This window comes from Microtus ochrogaster, linkage group LG5 (assembly GCF_000317375.1).
Source record: "Microtus ochrogaster isolate Prairie Vole_2 linkage group LG5, MicOch1.0, whole genome shotgun sequence".
Classification (NCBI taxonomy): Eukaryota; Metazoa; Chordata; class Mammalia; order Rodentia; family Cricetidae; genus Microtus; species Microtus ochrogaster.
In genome coordinates this window covers 58,571,002-58,577,770 of record NC_022031.1, presented here as the reverse complement: position 1 = coordinate 58,577,770, position 6,769 = coordinate 58,571,002, and the positions used below count along the sequence as shown (strand labels likewise).

General features: G+C 44.9%; 1 pseudogene; it reads right to left on the bottom strand.

Annotated features, from left to right (window-relative positions):
* Positions 1-4,952, bottom strand: part of LOC113457743 — a 102,907-nt pseudogene extending 97,955 nt beyond the window's left edge.
* Positions 4,953-6,769: the final 1,817 nt, after the last annotated feature.

The window sequence follows — 6,769 nt, the reverse complement described above, 5'->3', positions numbered from 1 at the left end:
CACACTCAGGGTGAGGGAGAAGGAAATGGCCTCCCTGTCACACTCAGGGTGAGGGAGAAGGAAAAGGCCTCCCTGTCACACTCAGGGTGAGGGAGGAGGAAATGACATCTCTGTCACATCCAGGAGGGCATGACTTTGAACATTATCTCAATCTATTTGCCTTGGGCAGAGAACAGACTTCCTAGAAAATGTCTCTGAAAATGTGTTTATAGCACCTTACCTTAACCATCAAATATTTACTCTCTAACAAAGAGATTCTATCCCAAATAGAAATGATCCTTGTCTTTACTCTTACACAAAGTTAAAATAAAAAAAAAAAAGGCCAGGTGCTTCTTCAAGTCAACACACACTCACATGGAGGCACTTTTGATGTGCCCTGCTAGTATTTCACGGAGAAAGATCTCTGTTCAGGGCTGGAGGATGGGTGACCATATTCATTGCAATGCAATGTGTTGTCTCCACTCACAGCATCCACACCTCCCAGTGGTCTTTGCGCTTACCTCAATAACCTGTTACAGAAAACACAGAGGTCCTTGCATTTTAAGTGGATTTTTACAGTGTAAATGAAAATGTTTTGGTCAAAAATGATTAGTTTGCTTTTACAGTCGTCTTCTGGATTTTTCATTTAAAATATCTGGCAATATCTATAACATGTAGTTAGCAGCTTGGTAGGACTCCAAAGACTATACAAAAACAGTTCCTGTTCAGCACATCTGGAACCTACGAACCACACGCTTTGTTAAATGCACGTCACGGCTGTTGTATTTATTGCCATAGTGAGTTATTAAGGGACATTTATTCATTACCACCAGCTCTCACTGATCAAGGCTTATGAATTTACAAAGCCACCTATTTATCTTTGTAACCCCAAAGGAGTGCTTTCTCTGTTGTCATTCTCTTCTGTAGTTGGTACAGTACGTACATGAATTGTGTGTGTGTGTGTGTGTGTGTGTGTGTGTGTGTGTATTGAAATGGCTTCACTGTCTCGCCCAGGTAAGCCTCAAATTCATGAACCTCCCAGCACCCCAACTTATGGGATCAGAGCTGTGAACCACCATATCTGGTTAAATGCAAAAAAAAAAAAGAATTCCAGTGTTACACTTTAGATGAAATTAGTGCTATTATTTACTGTTCTTTAGAAAAAGTCTCACTGTATAGCCCAGGCTAGCTTTGATCTTGTGATTCTTCTACGCCTGCCTCTTGAGGGTAGCTATGATAGGCATGAACCATCACTCTCCGGCATTTAATGCTACTTAATTAATAGTAAAATATCGTCAACATAGTTTCATCATAAAATGTGTAAGAATCTCATACAGATTTGTTTTTAGGTGGTTATTGTGACTGAGACCAACATTTCCTTTTCTTGTACATTTTTTTCACTTCTTGTTTTCCCTACTTCCTCCTTAGCTACCCTGTCATAGACAAGAATGACCTGATAAACAAATTTCCCGTGAGATGATGATATCATCACTGTTAAGAATATTTCAATTTTTTTGAAATGTATCTTTTATCAATTTGTTTTGAACAGTTCATTCCTGTATACAATGTATCTTGACCATATCTCCTCTCTACTCCCCCGCAAAGTAGCACCACAAAAAAGAAAGTACTTAAGAAAAGATTTGCTTTTAGTTTATGTGTAGGGATGTTTGTTTGCATGTAGATATGTGAATTGTGTGTCTGCTGTTCTTGGAGGCCAGAAGAGGGTGCTGGGTTCCCTGGAACTGGAGTTACATACGTGGTTGTGAGCTGCCATGAGGTTGTTGGGAATTGAACCTGGGGTCTTCTGCTCTTAGCCACGGAGCCATCTCTCCAGGCCCACAGAATACTCTAACAACAAGAGAATAACTTCCATGATGAATTTCCAGGCCGTTGTGATGTTTGGGGAGAGGAATACTTAACTTGGCAGTTAAGAGGCATATGGGAAAAATAAGAACCGAGACTAGAGGGGTGACTTTTTTCTGGAATTCATTTGCTTGAATTGGCCAAAGGGTTGTTAATTAATCTGACTGTTGTCATGTAACAAGGCAGGGTGCTTGTGAAGATGCATCCCTTCTCACCGTAGCTCCTTATAGCCCACCAACTTCCTTGCTAGTGCAGGGATAGAATTTTTCGACATGGCTGAGTACTATTGAAATGACCAACTAGGGTCTTCTTTGGTTAAGACTTTTTCGTGGTTCATTTTAGCAAATTTAAGTTGGTTTATGTTAGAAATGTTTCTGTACCTCACTTTTTTAGAAGAAAGAAGAGCGTATGTGCTTAAATTTAAACTTATTCTCGTTTGTAGGTGTTATGACTCCAGCCACACAGTGGTGGCGGGCATTTCGGGGGTCCTATGCCCACTCCCCCATCCAGACTCTGCCCCTGTTTACCTGTGATGTCTTTTCTATTTCCTCTTTACAGTGAGATTCATGTGTTCCCTATTCTTTCTCCAGCCTCCTTCCCTAACAGACAGGACCAGAGAGAGTGTCTATCTCCAGTTCCACCTGCGTTTGGCTGCTTGGCTGACAGGTCTAATTGGAAGTATCTTAAGGTTGGTGCCTTCTCTTCCAATCCCTAGGGACCCCAGGGCCTTCCTTTATTAGTGGAACTGAGTTCTGGGTTTTCCCCTTGACCTGGAGGTTGGAGAGATCAGAGTTTGTTCACCACTATACCACCCTGATTGAAAACTCTTCCTGGAACACCTGGCAGAATTGGTTGTTTAGCACATCTGTGTTGCCAGTCCCTTGCTGTTATAGGTTACATTGCAGGCTCCAAAGTGGAGGATATGGCTGGGGACAGACACTAGGCCTTCTGCAGGTAACACCAGGTGTGTGTGTGTGTGTGTGTGTGTGTGTGTGTGTGTGTGTGTGGTAGTACGAGAGCCCCTAAGAGGAGTTGACAAAGTCTCACTCAGACTTACACACATACACCTAATCCCCAAGTCATGGTGCATAGATGTTGGTACTGGCACAATATTAATTCTGTTCTGTTTTTTTTTTTTTTTCATCACTGTTGTGTGTTTGGTTCTCTGGATCTCTGATGCATTTTCATGTGGTCCTGAGGAGACCCTGTCCTGCTCCCCTGGAAACTCATGCTCCTCTTCTGAGAGTTTCATCTTTGGTCCCAACACCTTATTAGCTTGATCTGGGCATGGAGATCAGCCTCAATTGCTACTTAATATTCTGGCTGGACCATGGGCATCCTAGGCTCATGTACTTCCTTTTCTTGTCCCTGACCTATACCTGAGGTATCATCATGCCCACCTATATTTTCATCTTTACACCATGAAGTGAGCCATGGTAACTGACACAGCCGCCCATGCGCATGTGTAGTGATCCCTGCTGGACACTCATTGCTGAGGTCTTCCAGAGTGTGTTGTTCCATTTGATGGGTAACGCTGGTTGCCCCTACATTATTGGCCTGATCTCTGACTGTGTCAGAGATGCCCTGCTCCTTCTTGTCCAGGTTCTGGGTCCTATACTTCTCATTTGTGATGTCAGCTTGTGCTTCCCTGGGACATTCAGCGGAGCAACCTTCCGAGGCACCACCTCGTCCATTGAGGGTGACGGCTGCTGGACTCAGCTTGGGTCGCAGAGCCTGTTACCAGAAATGCGGTGCTCTAGTGAGGTTCACCATGCTTAGCAGGGCTGACAGAGGAGATGTACCTTTCTGTTTGTATATACACCACAGGAGCCATGGGACCACTGCAGTGGGTAGCTGGGCAGAAATGCTCACTGATCCAGGTACCAGAAAAAAAGCCCTGTACTATGTCCCAGCTCCAAGGCACCATATGGGCAACTCAAGAAGGAGACGGGAGCCCAGAAAAGGGGGGTCTTCTACGCTTGAGCATCCATAGGGTTTGAGTGCTATTTTTTTTTCTTTTTTCAAGACAGGGCTTTTCTGTAGCTTTGGAGCCTGTTCTGGAACTAGCTCTTGTAGACCAGGTTGGCCTTGAACTCACAGATCTGCCTGCCTCTGCCTCCCGAGTGCTGGGATTAAAAGCATGCACCACCACTGCCCAGCTTGTGTGATATTTTTAATGGAATAAGAATTGTAACTTAAAAAGGGGAGTTGGTTTCTCTAACAGTGTACGCACCCGCATTTGTCCAGCTCTCAGTGAGGACTATTTGCTGCTGCAGGAGGGAGAGAGGAGCAGAAAGCCAACCCAGGATGAGTGGCAGAGTCGATAAGGTGAGAGAGAAACCAGAGAAAAAGCCAAGGAAGTTGGACTCGATTTCAAACAATTTACTCTCAAGATAAGGAACTCACTCTCATTGGGGAACTACATTCATCTCTTGATAAAGAAAGGCGGGGCCCCATGACCTATTTACCTCTGAGATCCACTACCTCTTACTGTAGTGAGACTCATACTGAAACATGAGTTTGGGAAACAAAATTATGTAATCGATAGTATCACCGTAGGGTTGACGAACATGAGAAACCCGTGATCACAGAGGCCAAGGTGGGTAAACAGGCCTGGGCCATTTCTCTAGACTTCTGCTTACCGAGACGCACCAAGCTAGGGCTACTACCTAAAATACGGGCTGCAGAGAAGAATGCTGTGCGTGTTTCCATCTTCTCCAGGATGTGTCTCTGTGCATTTTCCTTCCCCATCTTCAACATCCCATTCCTGGCCGCCGCTGGCTTCAGCATGTACTGAAGAGCAAACTTGTGAGATTCTGTACTTTGCTGATACCACAACACGTCTCCCCACGTCAAGGTTTGAGCAACCCCACCCAGACAAGCAGGTGCATCAGTGTGATAAGATTGGCCCAGACCACAAGTTCCTCTTCCTGCTTTCCATTTACTGTACCTGATGGCATCCCGCCCATTCAGTATCGTCCCCTCATGCTCTTCGCTCGTGTCCTCTACCCAGGATGCCCAGAAATGTATTTGCCCCTGTCCCTCACCGAAGGGTCTTCTACCTGATTGGTGAGCTGCTTTCTTGCATTCTTCCCGCCATGCTCCTGCATGGTGTGCTGTGTCCCCCTCTGCAGACAGGTGACCAGTCTTGCTTTGTGAAGCTTGCCCGTGACTGAGTTCACTGTACCTAGGTATGATAATGAAGCCTATTTAGTAACCAGTCTCTCTAGACCTCAGGCTAAGGCAAGCGTATCCGTCCCCTCTTCTCAGACTTTCTGTTCAGAGGGTTTCCTCTTACTGCCACCTTTTCCCCACGAACTTGTAATTTCTCTGATAAATAAAACTACACATTTGATATAAATAATATCATGCTTGGATATGCATGTGCAGTGTGAAATGGTGTCCATGCAAATTTCAAGTACATAGTACTTGAAATAGTACATACTATTTCTGGTCTCTAGAATGCATCCATCTTTGCTGCAGTTTGAGTATTGATTGTTTCTTCAGATCTTCCATGCTGAAGATTTGGTCTCCAGCTTCCAGCTCTACCAGGAGGTGGTGGAGCCGTTTAGAGGTGGGGCCTGGTGGGAGGGAGTTAGGTCATTGGGAGCAGGCTACTGCAGAGGATATTGGCCCTTGTCTCTCTTCTCTCTTTGCCTCCAGGCTTCTGTGAGGTGAAACTGCTCCTTTGCCATGTGCTCCCAACTGGACGCATTATGACACTCCCATGTCCAACACCAAGTGACCCTGAACTGAAATCTCTGAAAATGACCTGAAATAAGCCTTGTCTTCCTATTATTTGATTGATTCAGGTATCAGAACTTTGACTAGCATGTTCTTCTGACGGATTTGACCCATCGCTGCCCCGGCCACCGCTCTCCTAACTGCCATTCTGCTCTCTGGTTCTGCAAGGGTAACTTTGTCCGTTTCCAGGCTCACGGTAGGCCATGCAGCATTTGCTTGTCTGACTCATTTTATTTAGTGCATTGTTCTCCAGATTCCAAGAAGACAGTAAGTACCAACCTTGTCATTGAGGCTGTAACTCTTTCTCTCCCAGATACTGTCTCTAAAGGCTTCAAAAGTCCAAGGGAAGATTACTGGATAGGTTATATAGTAGTGTCCAAACTTCTATGGAGGAGTGATCTGTCTGCCCTAAACTGGTGCCGGGTTCAAGGAAGGCATGCAGGAGACATTTCTAATGGGCACAGGGATTTCTGGAAAGCACTGTGCAGCCCGATGCAGTTTTATTTTTGTATTTCTACTGGACACCATGGAACAATGGAGAACTGGAGAGAACCGAAAATTATTAAATGTTAAGCCAAATAAATTGGAAACATGTCAAGTCTATACCTGTGGTTTTCTAATTTTCTAATTTGTAATAAACTTGTCAAAATTTGAGGCCTGTGCTGGCAGAATGTTTTAGCACAGACATTGCGGCGCAAAAATGGAACTTGGGAGTGTTTCAAACGAATGGCGTGCGTGTGGCCAGGTCCCACCTTCCCCAGTACAGTGAAGCTCTGTTCCCAGGCTCAGAAACTGCTGATGTGAAGTGACAGGAAATCTTGGGCCCTCTCAGTGTAAACCACCACAGCTATGGCACAGACGCAGGGAAAGGTTTCTCCAAAATAGGTCTTTTCACTGACATAAACCAGCTATTTTTCCGAGTTAAAATTTGGTTCATTTCACTGTAAGGCTGCTGCTTGTTCCTGATGTGTCTACCACCTTTGTAGCTGTATTATACCTTTGGAACCACTTAGAAAGATCCAGACTTCTGACCCGCACTGCAAGGACATGAAATCCACACTGGGGATTTTCCACGCCTGTGCAAAGTTTTTCCCTTCCCCTTTTCCATTCTTTTCTCTTGCCTCCCCCTTCTTCTCTCTTCCATTTTCGGTTCCTTTTTCTCCTTCGAGACAAGATCTCCCCT